The following is a 14616-nucleotide window of genomic DNA, read 5'->3' as shown; positions in this document are numbered from 1 at the left end:
AGTTTTGTGTCAATAAACCAAAATCCAGGTCCTTCTTTAGAGAGTGCATTCCTCAGGTTGTACTAATAGTTCTTTTTAATATTTTTTTGGCCAAAAAGGCCAATTTTGTTTTATAAAGTGATCTGAACGTGCTCTTTTATCCCAATAATCATTTGCAATCACAAAATCATAATTTCCTTTTCACTGCTTAACATACATTTCGGCCTTTTTAACTGGATTGATAAATTGAAAAAAAGTTTTTATTTCGAGGGGTCTATTTTTAGAAGATGCGGACGTGGCTGAACAGATGGAACGCGTACAGTAGGGAAAAAGTCAAAGCCGATTATTGCCTACGTTTTTATTTATTCAACTTATATTTACATTCGAATTGGAAATTGTCTCTAGATGTAGTTAAATAGGCCGAGCACGCATTCATTTTCTGATTGGGTTAAGTTTAAATTAGTTTCTATCATGTTATATTTACTATATATACTACATTTTTATGTATGAAATGTAATATTTTTTATAATCTAAAACAACTACGGTTTCGTGTAATTCATAAAATCAAGTTCAAAAATCTGGATTGGAATTCGACCAATCCAATTATTGATAAAATAAAGTATTAATATTCAATAACTGAGACCTCGGTAAATCGATTTCCCGAACTCAAAAACGCCAAATTATCCTATTTATTTGGAGGTTTTTAAATTTTATCAAACGCTTGAGGAATTAGGAAGAGTACCTAGACACAGTAAAAACTAGAAAAATAACTGAGGTTTAACATCACAAAATCATAGATCAATAGTGGACCTCGTGGCCTATGTTACCAACTTAAGGACTGAAGATTCTTAATAAATTAAGATCGTACGGTTTATCTTCCTCACTTATCGGCTGGTTTAGTAGCTTTCTCGAAGATTGATCCATCCAGATCGTTATAGATGGAGAGACCTCGGAAAGGTTTGAGGTTAACGCTCGTGTTCCCCAGGGATGCATCTTGTTACCTACTCTCTTTCTCCTGCACTTCAACGATCTACTCGACAATTTGCAAACCCGATCCGTAGCTTAGCCGACGATAGCACACTGGTTTCGTCCAAATTAACCGCCCAGATAAACTCGGCTAAGACCAAAATCAGTAGGCAGCAACAGATCGCCACTATCAATACCAATCTTGAAAACATTCTGGAGTGGGGTAGAAGTAATTTGATTGAGTTCAATGCAGAAAGACCCAGGCTGCTATTTTAACAAAGAAGGCTGGTAATGCAGCTCAATATCATCATCATCGCAAATTCGCTTGTTGAGTGTTGAGGTTGAGAACAATATGTCCTGGCATAGTCACGTAGTAGATTTAGCCAAGGCAGCTTTACAATAACTTGGTACAATCTTTAAGACAGAAAAGCGTTACACCCTGCAACAGCTTCTAATCATCTACAAGATCCAGATTCGTTAATATTTGGAATATTGCTCGCATATTTGAAGCTTGACTTCCAAGCATACCCTGAAGATGCTTGACTTAATACAGAAATGAGCAGTTAAACTTATAGGCGATCCAGAGTTGAGATCCAGAAACTTGGACTGCTTAGAGAATAGAAGAAAACTCGCCGACCTGACTCCATTTAACTGTTACCACCACAACAAATGCCCTTCCGAGCTCTCTAGCATAATCCCGCCTAGAGCAATTTTTACAAGACCTACTCGACATGCAGACGTAGCTCATGAACACAGAGTTCGCCTTCAGTCGCCCAGAACTTCAATTTATCAGTACTCATATCCTTGGAGAAGTGCTGGTCTGTGGAATCAGCTATCAAGGCACATCGTTGCCGAACTCTACAGAAGTTCAAGATCAATTTCCACGGGTATTTCCACATAGTAGGCACTACTCGAATTACTCTAGTGTAAAAGGATTGTGCTTTTTACATAAAAAAATACAAAGATGAAACTACCTCTATGTATTTCAAGTATATTTGTTAGTTCAGAATTTGTTTTTGAAAAGAAACTACAGGCAAATAAGCAAGTATATCATCGTTATGAACTGAAACTGTCTTCAAACTCCATTTTGATCCCTGATAAACAAGCTCCATTCTTTTTATTTATGCTGATATTAATCCATATCTCGAATCTCGAAGCATAAAGGAGCTGGAATCGAATTTTTTCAATGAACCAATTGTGCGAATTCCATGAGTTTACTTTACATAAGTTTAAAAAAAATTTCCTTTTTAAAATCTGTTCTTTATAAATATCTTCAAAACATTTTTCTACTCTCAACGACTTAGGAACGCGGAGCACGACCTTTACCTTCCTACTCCACTTCAGAATTAGTTAAGGGCTCAATATTTTACAAAGCAAAAAATGCACAATCACTTGCCAATTGAAATAAAAATTTGAGGGCATATTTACTCTGTAAACGACTTCTAATCTAATGATAATATTTAATTCCGAGCATGCTGTATACTGATTTAGTTTTTGCTATGGACTTACATACGACTTATATACAAATTTTATTTGTATCTTTATTTAATTATTTTTATGTTTGTCTGCCTACAAATTGTAACAATTTTTTGATAATAAATTATTTCTCTCTCTATCTCTATTTTAATATTATTTGGTTCATCCTATATGGATTTTGCAATGGTTATGATTTATCAGTCTTACGCTTTTATAAGTAAATTAACTATTATAATAATTAACTAACAATATAATATTTCTGCTCCATAATTCTTTGTACGCTATTATTAAACTCTGTTCACACAATCAAAAATAAATTGGAAATGAAACTTTTAGCTTTATTCTATTATCTCTTAGGTAGGCCATGAAATTATTGTTAGTTTCAATAAGCCATTGAAAGGAGCCGACCACTTTTGTCTGACAATAATCTCTGTGTGTAATAAGAGAAATGATGTGTATGTAACATTGATAACATGATGAACTACAATCATATTCCTGGGTGAGTTCTACAGAAAACAATGAACACTGTTCGCACTTTGAATAGTATGAACGTGTTCAAAAAGTAAATTGTATGAATTTGAATCACAGAACAAACTATGTTTTCTTTCTAGTCCAGATCAAGCAGACAAAACAAAAACAAGATGAAGACATTCATGTTTCAGGACAAATGCGATACATTTTGTTTCTAAATTCCGAGACTCGTGCGAATCGCTAAGATCGAAAAATCTTTACTTTGTCTTCATATTTTATATTAACTTGTTCGCTCATAGTGGACAATATGTGAGGAAGATGTTAATAAAGAGAGAGATTCGTTGGGTATATTTTGGATAGGATGATGAAATTTTTTATAGAGAGGTTCATTGGAATTGGCCCTGATATGGGGGATGCTCCTCTGCATGGCTGAGGTTGTGGTGAAAGGTTTGTAATTACACTACTTCAGGTTGAAAAAAGTAAAAAAACGGACGACCAAACGTGGCTCGTAGAAGAAAAAACGAATGCTCCATAAAAAAACTATTCTTTCCAGTTTGGAGATATTTTGAAATTTTTTTGCTTGTTTTTTCAATTTAATTTTCTTTATTTTTAATTTAACTGGGGGGTAGGCTACAGCTGCATTCCCTATCATCAGCCATTTGGCTGGTGGACTGGTCACCAGTTTACAGGAAAACCACAGAAAATCTGCAATACCGACGTTCAAAGAAGTGTTAATGGTAAAGTTTTATCTAATGGCTCTGAGAAAACCATCTAAGAAGTTGAGGTAGATTTCAGGGAGGTCTAACTATGCTGTTGCACAATCAATCGAAGAGGCGGATAGGGGAGTTTTCTTTTGGGCTTTGAGGCAAGGAGCCGTCTATTGGCGAGCCAGAGGGTGAGAAGAGTTCCCTTAGCTGTGGAGTTGTTTGGTTCAATGGTACAGTCACAAAGAGGCCTTGGAGGTCATTTAGACGACTTGGGATAGGGGTTATGTTTGTATTTTCTGAAAATAGAAAAAAATGAGTATCGAGCAATCATTGAATATTTGTTTCAGAAAGGCCATACGCCTACGCAAATATAAGAAGAGTGTACGACTGTCAAATATTTGGGTGGCTGAAATCAAAAATGACCTTATCAGTGTCGTTGGGAAAAAACTTGGGGGAAAAAACGAAACACAGATAATATTTGGAAATTATTAGAATTGTAAATATATTCTGGAGCTAGTACGAACATCTGTTATTTGATCTTTATCAAGGCTAAAAATGATCAAATAAGAGATCGAGTCGTTGGCTTTTTTAAAAACTCACACAGACAGTTTTTTTTGAGTCGTTACCATTCGGAATTACATACTAAGAAGGACACTAATATCAAGAATTACTAGAAAAATCGTTAGCAGCTATATTGAGGAAGATTTGTTTAGTATTAAATATAAACTATTAAGAATAATTTTGAAAATAGAATGAGGAGTATTAACAGCCAGCATAAGAGAAAGGAGAAATTATACAATAATGAAATAATCTGGAATATGTAAATATTTCACTTCCAAATGGTTTAGATATGAATTTGCAAATTCTGCACAACTAAACTAACAATTTATTTATAGAATAGGTTTATCGAATTTTAAGTTTATTCTTATCAAAAAACGTTATGTTTCCGGACTCAGATGAATACGAGAGAAAATCACAAAAACTAGTGGATAACAATGGAATTTAATATTTAAAATATTTTTCTTGATGTTAAGCATCTAAGGTGATGTGTCCTTTGCATCCGATTCTGAGTTCCGAGATGACATGACGGACCGAAGTTGATGCTTGTTCACACAACTTCCGAGATCCGTTATCACGACCACATAGGAGGGTTCGCTAGATCGAATCCAAGAAAGTTTACGACTTTCTGCTATCTATAGTGTTAGTCACAGTACGCACTGATTGAAAAAAAAGCTCGCGTTGTTATTGTTAATAGTTGAATTTTATCGTGCTGTCGAAATTAATCATACAACATATAAAATACCCTAGTTTCTTTCTTTCAATTAGTATCCACTACTATTGTGTTCTTCTACGCCTTCATATATATAACAACAATGTCAGCAGATGTCGCTTCTCTACTGGGTGAGACATGACAACGTTGTTTCAGCTGCACAATGTTTATTTATAGCTAAAAACTAAAAAACAAGAGTGTAGTGGATAGACATCTTCCGTTCCGCACTTCAGACATCGGACGTAGCTAACCGTCATCCAAGTTCGTATCAGACTGTTGATAAACGCCACGTATATTAAACTGCGGCAGCCATTTCATAGGGCACGATACGGACTGAGCCCATAATTTGTTGCCCAAAAATTAATTTTGTTATTTGTGCCGTTTCGGTAACGAAAAAAGCTACGAATACAGGCCTGACGGCATATTTTGTTGCTAATTTGTTGGTTTAAGATGGTATGATTCAAAAATTCCCAAAGCCCCTTCTCGCAAAACTCACCCCTACAAGTACCTATCCTAAATACCAGGATTTCAGGGTAAACAAAGTAACGAATAAACATCAATTTAATACTGAACGGAAAGTGATAACTGAAATATTAATTCTTTAACAACATATCTTGTCTTAAGATAACATACTTTCTGTAGTTGTTATGTTTTTAATGAGATCAAAATTGATTTGTAGCAAAAACGTCTTTTCATATCGTACTTTCACTTTATTTATAGTAGCTTTGTTTTTGTCGTTTGAAATTTTAATTGGCGCTGTGTTACTTAGGTGAAAAAATTGAAAAGTAAAAGTTCCGATTTCCAATCTAGAGATAATATTGTTAGTAAATCATAAAGTGATAGTTATCGACAATGATAAAAAGTATTAATAATAGATTACTCTATTTGGATTGTTAAGTTTTCTCGTGAAATGAGGAAATTATAATTTCAATTTATTATTAATAAATTTATAACGGTTTAGAAATTGTAGTGCCTTGAGGGTAATAAATATTGCATTTAAATAATAATTGTTTCACATTTGTGTAAAAACGGTGATTTAAAACAATAATAATGATATATCATTATGTATATGATTGTAGTGTGACCGTAAACAATTTTCAAATAAAAAGAAAACTCTATACAATAAGGAATATTATTAGTGAAACAAAAATAGTTACACTACTCTAAAGTTTGTTAGTATGGCTCTGATTCAACGAAATTAAAATATTCATTTTATTCTACTGAATTAAGACAAAAGATTTTTTTCAATAATTTATACGTTATGAAAATAACTCGACCAAAATATGAATAAAAAGAACAAAAGTGAAGGAGAGTGAAACAATATAAGAAAGTATCAAGGGAGGAATTTGGACGTAAAATGGAGGAAGATGCAAAAGTAAAGCAAAAGCATTTTCATAAAACAAGAAAGAATCTAAGATAAAATATGAACAATATGAAATAAAACAATAAAGGAGACAAACGTCGAAATAATAACAGATGACTAGGGAATGAGGCAACGTGGAAGGAATACTTCTACGAACTACCGATTATTATTACACACAGAAAGAAAAAGGAGAAGAATACACGGAGCATAACAAAAGACAAAAACTAATGACAATGGAGAGTATTAAGAAAGCATAGAAAAACTAAAGAGAGTTATATGGGCAGGGCATAACCTGAAATGATAATAAATCTAAGTAGATATGGAAAATTATTGCTATTGAGAATATTTAATGAAGCTTGGAAAATGGTCATAGTCTTCGAGAACTGGAAGACAGGAGTTCTGAATCCGATACTTACGAAAGAAGACACCACGGTTTGCACAAATTATAGAGTCATTACCTTATCAAGCATTGGCTCTAAGGTATATGAAAACATACTAGAGAAAAAGCTGAAGAGAATAGTTGAGGATCAACTAGACGAAGCCCCTAAGCAGGTTTTATTTATTATCGGCTATACAAAATCTAGGTATTTTGAGAAATATATCAAGATGAACATGTGTCTTTTAAAACATCATCATAGAGGAAATGATTCAGAGAAAGAAACCAGAAGCCGAATCGACGGTAACAAATGCAGGCAATAATCGACCACTAATAACATGTAGAGAAACACGATCCTGTTATCTATTAGTCACAAGCTGTAGATTTTCCTTACATTATTAGATATCACATTATATTAGTTTTTTGAACATCTTCTATTTTCAAAGTGGATGTTATAACGTATTGTTACGGTTCGGGGGTCTCCTACTTTATATCTTCGAGAAGAGTTCGGTTCCTATTAATTTTTGTTAACAGCTCGGCAACTAAAACTGCTGAACGAAATGTTTAAAAAGGGTGTTCCAACTCGTTGGTCAAAATGTATGTATAAAAAATACCGAAAGAATTCGTTGTTTGATTACTCATCCCCAGTGGCTAACTAAGCCCGTCAGAAGCTCGGGGCGGCAAAGCTGAATGAGGCCCCCAGCTTTAAAAAATATAGTTTTACAAACTTTTTATTTAGTTCACATTTGTATGTATAAATAAGTGTTTATGTTTATTTCGGTAGAATCTGGCAAGTGAAATTTAAATTTGACTTGAATTATTTAGGCTAAATAAACATATCTACCTACAATATGGAATGGATATGGGTGAAGAAATTAAAATACGAATCGATCACAAAAATAATTAGATCAAATAAATCAAAGATAATTTTTTCTATTTTTTGAAGCGTTTTATATGTGGTTTCGTGCCTTTAATTTACTGAACTCTTGTCTCTTGTATCAGATTGTCAACTGCTACAGCCAGAGCGTCATCTGAAGCTTCTAGCATAAACTTTGTTTCAATAATTTGGAAAATATTATTGATTTTTTTTATGTCCATGTCATTGCATGACAAAAGTTACAACACTGTCTACAATCGTGGTTCGTTAGATCACTAAATACTCATTCAAGGCGTTTAGTTTAGTGATTCCTGTATCCAGAATCATTTTTGGAGACTGCAAATATTGATGAACTAAATTTACTTCCTCCAGTATAGAAAGCCAGAATTGTATATACTCGTAGGTTAGATATATAAAATCATAAATAGCCGGCAAGAGCAGGCTTGCTCCTGATCTTTCTTTTGTTGGATCTTGAAAATGTTCCAAACTACTCACAATTGTGGGGCGTTCAGCCCCTTCCGCCCTCCTGTTAGTCCGCCTCTGCTCACCACATTTATCCAAGTGGATCAAAATGTAGAATAATATTTGACATAAAAGAATATCGTTCATTTTTTAAGAGATATTATTATATTTTGAGAAAACTGTTTGCTTCTAGAAATGTAACAATGTATTTAGTGTCAAAAAATTATTAAGAATTGACTATAGAATTCAGGACGCGTAGAGTATTCCTTTTAGCTCAAAAATAGTGTAATACTGGATGTTCTTATGATCCTTGACAATTAGACATTTAGGTAGCTTCATTGCTTAAAATGTTTCAAAAAATAAGCGGTTTCCAACCTATTTTCGTAAAATTATAATTTCTTCTAGATTATGAAATTAATTTTTGTCTTCAAAATTCACATCTGATATTCATTTAATATGTGGCTCTTCGATTCGAAAATGACAGAATAAAACTAGAATCCTAAATGAAGAATTGACCCATTACATCCCCTGAGGGTAGAAAATTATATATTAAGTACTCCAATTCCAATTTGAACATCACACAATTCATCAATTCGATTCAAGATTTATACCTTATCATTCTACTTTATAGTTACGCCCATATATTTTACGGGGTATGCAGAGCATTGACATGTTACTAGAAGTTTAGATTAAATAATTTTTAGTCTCTGAATCCTATCGATTAGGAAGGCCGATCAACAACGTTAAACAACGACATGCTAAAGGCAGAAATGGAAATGTATTAGACATCTCAAAATCCTTAACCAACTTTAGTCGACCATCCAAGAATATCTGCAGCAGATGATGATTGAGTATCTCATGAACTGTTTGAAGCCAGTGGCTATCTCCATCAAAAAATACTGCAATAACAGGTTTATTTGTTTATTTGTTAATAGAAAAGGGGTTATTCCACACAAAGACAGTTCAAGAAAAAATTTATTAATTTGAGTACTGCCTCACACACAATACTCGCCAGATTTTTGATCTCTATTTATCCCTAGTAACTATAAGGACAATCTTAAAGCTTTAGATGAAGTTAACCCCTATTCATTAGACGGAAAGAACTTTAGTCAGAATCATGTTTTTTATTTTCCACAAGTGTCCAATGTACTTGCACTTCAGATTTTATTTACCGCTTGCCTACATTAAGACACTGCATAGTGGAAAAAACGCACAAAGCCGTGTTTCCAGGAGGAAATTTCCTACCTCTTTTAGTAGCAACTCTTTAAGAAGCAATGAGTAAATAATAAAGTCTAAAATCGAACAAATAAGTTCACAAAATTCACAAAAAACTATGGATAAAAGATTTCTTTACACCACAGCTGGTATTTTTGAATGGGAATTAGCTTAGGTGTTGAATGAGTTTTCTTTGATTTCAATTGGACTTTGTTTTGTAGCAGGAAAGGTGACAGGTGGTTTTAACTTTTAAAAATGTAAATACCTATTAGTATGTGATGAAATTAAACCGTTATTCCTTTTCTACTGACACTAAGAGTAGGAAGAGCCCCAAAATCTCTGGTAAACCACCCCCATTTCAAAACTGTTTTTATGTATGTGGTTTTTTTTTCGTAAATTGAAAGTTAGATTCTAACAATTAAGATCAGACAATTTTTGTATGGTGTAACAGAATGTCTTTGGATATTCATGAGGCAACTAATCTATTAATTCGATTCGATATCAGATTTGTCAATGACATATATAAATTTTCTTATTTGATACATTAAACTCGTTTTGCGTTGTTGTCTAAAAACAGGTGTAACTTTAGAAAAAAACAAATATACATTACTGAATTCGACACAATGTCATTTATTGCAAAATTTTCAAATTCTTGTTATTGATTTCAACAGTCTGTTGACACACATTGCATGAAGTCACGTTTTGATCGAAGTTTGCGTTTGAAAACGAAATAGCAAAAATGTTAACATAAGTTATATACAATAATGTAACTGCAGTAGTTTTGACCTTTTCTTTGTTAGAGAAAGTCTTGCGTCTCGTGTTAGTTTAAAAACAAAGTTATGTTCATTTTATCTATAAATGTATTGATTACTAATACCACACCTCTTTGAGAGACAGGTAGTTACTATTTTATAGGAGGGGAATTTTGATGAATTTGGCAAGGTCAATTTATGTCAATAAAAAAGCATGTGTGCAAATTAACATAATGATAAATATTAAAATTTATTAATACAAAAATTGACATTATTACTGAGATTGTGAGGAAGTTATCATTATCATATTTTAAGAATCAAATTAGCATCAAACAATATTTATTCTTTTGAAAAATTCAGAATTATAATTATATTTATAAAGGCACAAATTATTGCTTACAAAATGTTGATATATTTATAGTGTTTTCCATATTCAAACAAGGAATGAGATATAAAAGTTCCACATACAAGTTGTAGAATAGGACAAGTATTTAAATTCGTAGGCTGACACTTAGATGAGGCTACTATTATTAAATCCAAATAATTATCAGTTAGTTCAAACCTTCAAAACACACATATATCAATTTGACAACTGTCGTACTAGTAGTTTGTGAGTTAAGCTGTTTGAGCAAAGCAGCTTTGGTTAGTTTAAAAGAATGGATGGTAAAGAATTTGGTATGTTGATAAAGCATTGCTTCCCTAAAGGAACGTGTTTGACATATGGTGAATAAATATTGGGGTATGTGAAACCTCTGAAAAATGTGGGTACCGCAACGTAGTCCAATCGATAGTCAAACGAGTAAACTACAAGTGATGAGCCGGCTCCAAAGCGTGGAAAGACGCACAAGGCGTCTGGCACGGTGGTAGCATTAGTCTTTTGAGGTATCATAGCGGGTTTTCCAATAAGAGGTGTTATTTTGATATTCAAAGAAAAATGCCATTTTTTGAGATAAATGATCGGATGTTTATTTCATTATAAAGAGGAAGGTATGCCGTTAATAATGGAACACAACATCAGCCAAATGGCCGCCACGACTGCGTTTATAGGACCATATCCTTTTCATGAAATTTTCCGTAACCAAATTGCAAAGCGGCTGCCCTATGTCCTCGATAGCCTCACCATCTTTGAGGTCTTGAATCGATGCTGAACTGTTGGCGTAGACCTTATCTTTCACGTGGCCCCAAAGGAAAAAGTCGCAATGTATTAAATCACAAGATCTCGGTGGCCAATTGTGATTACCTCTTCGAGAGATAACACGGTCCGGAAACTTTTCCCGTAAAAGATCGATGGTTTCGTTGCTTGTGTGGCACGTAGCGCCGTCTTGTTGAAAGTAAACGTTTTCCAAATCAATACCATCCAATTCCGGCCATAAAAAAACATTAATCATCTCTCGATAGCGCAATCCATTCACCGTAACTGTGCACCAGCCTCATTTTCGAAAAAGTAAGGTCCAATGACACAGCCAGACCATAAACAGCACCAAACAGTCACGCGTTGAGGATGGAGAGGATTTTCAACAATAACTCTTTGGTTTTCCGAGCCCCAGATTCGACAATTTTGTTTATTGACGTAACCACTAAGGTAGAAATGGGCCTCATCAGTTAAGATGATTTTTCGGTGAGTTTTTAGTTTTTATGCAAAATACGGTGTAATGACGTTTGTGGAATGGCTAATTCCAAAGAACGACGAGGAATGGACAAACCTGGGTTTTCTTCAACACTTTGGAGTACAGCAGCTATATTCTCAGTTGTTCTTGAGCGACGTGCACGGGTTTTATTCTTCACATCACCAACTTGTCCTAACAGCTCAAATTTTTCCACCAATTTCTGTATTGCGGTCCGAGAAGGTGCTTCACGTCGACCCAAAAATATTTAAGTTTTACGAACCGTCTCTGCCAAACTTTCACCATTTTTATAGTGAATTTTAATAATTTCAATGCGTCGTTGAAGCGTGTATCGTTCCATTTTTATTAATGGCGTAGTTTCTACTTGTCAAATGTCAAAAAATGACAGTTTCAAAAGTGACATTTACCGAAATAGCGGGCTGTTCAAAATAACACCCCTTATTGGAAAACCCATCACTTACTCGTGAGAAAAGCCCGTCCCTATAGGCATTTTATTTTATCATCTAACGTAAAAATAGAAAAATCGAAAACAGCAGCTATTGCGTACCGTTATTAGTGTTTTTAAAAAAACGAAATCGCGGGAAAACTGCTCCATTTTAAGTAGAAAAAAGTGCTATTCTATCACGACAATGCACTGTTATCACAAATTGAAAAAACTATAACCAAATTTCACGAATTGCTACTGCATCCACATAAACTTCGAGATCTGGCACCCAGAGATTTGTTCCTATTCTCAGACCTCAAGAGGATTTCAACAATTTGCGAATTTATATTAATCAATAAATCACCTACATCATGAATATCAAAATATAAATTTGTTTTAACATGAAAGATTAATTATAATGATTAATTCATTCCTTAGCTTTTACGTTTCAAAAATATGTAGCAGCCACCAATTAAATTATTTGTAGTTGTACTAAAATTTACAAAATAGAGCTATAAATTTTACTTAAATTATTTAGGTCTTCTCTATATTTAATAGTTTTTTCGTTCTAATGAATGTGAACCATTTCTAAAAATTCTCTTTTCTATGTATTAGATTCCTTTCCAAGAATTTTTGAATCTTTGGATTTATGTTTTTTTGATGTTTCGTGGTTTGTTAATGCAGCTTTATTTTTTTGATCTTATTGATGACCCTTTAGACTATTTTCTAAATACTAAGATGTCTGTCCTATGTCGACAGCGTCATAATTAGTACGAGGTACTTGATATATAATATTACTTCTGTTGTTTTCAAATTTTAGACGCCATAATTCTCAATTTACGTAAGACACGTAATACGGTTCATGAGTTCTTAGTTTCATAAAGTAAATTGAGTACGTTCGCAAAAATCTTTATGCACGCGTCAGTGTCAAATCTCAATACACTTTACATTTAGACTTACCAAGGCTTCAAAAAATTATCAAAATCAGCCGAGGTATGGACTTCCTTCATGACAATGCTCCAGTCCACACTACTTCGCTTTCCAAGCTTCTATATACGAATATGGCATCGCAGAAATTGAACGCCTACCATACATCCCTGATTTTGCACTGTTCGACTATTTTTTGTGCTCAAAACTGATTAAGGGGTGAAAAATTTGACAGCGATGATAAAATTAAACATACGATGTACGAACTTTTTTGACTCTGATGATGCATCTTATTTTTATAATAGCATAAAAGCTTTTATAATAGCTAAGTTGCATTTAATATATATATATATATATATATATATATATATATATATATTTTATTTTGTCAAGTATTTTTTTCTTAATTTGTTATTTTCGAATAAAATTTTGTTTGTATCTCTATTAGTAACAGAATTAACTATATTAAATTATCATTAAACATTTATTTTAAACATAAATTCAACCTATTAATATAAATATGAAAATAGAAAATTATTCCTACCTACAAAAATGGACGTAAATCAAAATATTTTCGTTTCAAAAATATCCTTTTATTCACTCAAAAACACGGATTTCTATCGAACTTTCCGTTAAAACTCGCCCGTAACACTAACCGTCAAATATCACCGTTTCGGGTACTACTTCGTCAGCTGGTGAACGTCTGAGTTTGCGATATCTGCAGAAGAATTTCTTGTACTCACGACACCGTTTCCCTAATACAGATTTCAATTTTACTAGATTGACGTTTCAGATCACTGGGTCGGTATTGGTTTTATTGTTAACTTTATTCATAAGCCGCAAAAATTATAAAAATTATATGGATTAGCCCTCACGTACAAAGATAATTTGATTATCTCACTAATATAGAAATGTTTGATATAATATTTGTGGTAATATAATTCTTCTTATTCTTATATAATATCAGGTGTCGAATTATTACACGTTTTTACCACACTTTTCTCTCCCTGACAAAATATAATTGAAATTTAAGACATTGAAGTTGTTCTGTTAGCAAAACAACATCTTAGAAAATATGTTTGAAAAAGATTTCAATTAAACTGAACTTTGAGTTCTGATGTTGTCTTGTTAGAAGTTAGTTTGTGTAATTTTTGAATAATATTTAAACTCCAGCAATGGCAAGTTTTACAGATTTAAAAAAGAGGAGCAGCGAGGTATCAATTGTTGACGAAGAATTCTTAATTCCACACACAAGTCCTGCATAGTGTTTCTAACCTATGTAAAGTCGAAAGAAGTCGATTGTTGATAGAGCTGAGAACTACGGAGACAGATGCAATGACGGAGAAGTCGTTTGGTACCCAACCGAAGAAGGAGAAAAGATAGCTCACATTTACTGCTCTGAAAATAGACACTGTACTTGTTCTGTTCTGTATGAACTTACTCCATCTAAACTCCATATAAATTTTGTCTTATCACACGTTGTACTCAAGTCAAAATTAGTTCGTCTTTAAAATAATAGATAAACTATCTTTAACAAGTGACTTGCTTGTCGTATCATCTCAGTTAAGTTAAGAACCTTATGATGTAGTATAACAACATTGTAAACTAATGTCTAATACACAAGATATCAAAAAAATGTTAGTATTATTCATTATTTTTATCACACAAATCATTTCGACATAATTCATTGATACTGTAACGTTTTTCGTATTTTTTACACTCTTTC

The 14616-nt window shown here is 33.1% G+C and overlaps 1 protein-coding gene across 1 annotated transcript in view; it reads right to left on the bottom strand.

Annotated features, from left to right (window-relative positions):
- The window catches only part of LOC130442602 (atrial natriuretic peptide-converting enzyme), a 51230-nt gene extending 37634 nt beyond the window's left edge, over nucleotides 1-13596 (bottom strand). The window contains exon 1 of the mRNA XM_056776873.1: nucleotides 13435-13596. The gene's annotated coding sequence lies outside the window, so the exon portion shown is untranslated. The remainder of the gene's footprint in view (nucleotides 1-13434) is intronic.
- Between the last annotated feature and the right edge of the window lie 1020 nt (nucleotides 13597-14616).

Source organism: Diorhabda sublineata, chromosome 4, assembly GCF_026230105.1.
Source record: "Diorhabda sublineata isolate icDioSubl1.1 chromosome 4, icDioSubl1.1, whole genome shotgun sequence".
Lineage (NCBI taxonomy): Eukaryota > Metazoa > Arthropoda > Insecta > Coleoptera > Chrysomelidae > Diorhabda > Diorhabda sublineata.
The sequence above is the reverse complement of the archived record's forward strand: the minus strand, read 5'-3'. Positions and strand labels throughout refer to the sequence as shown.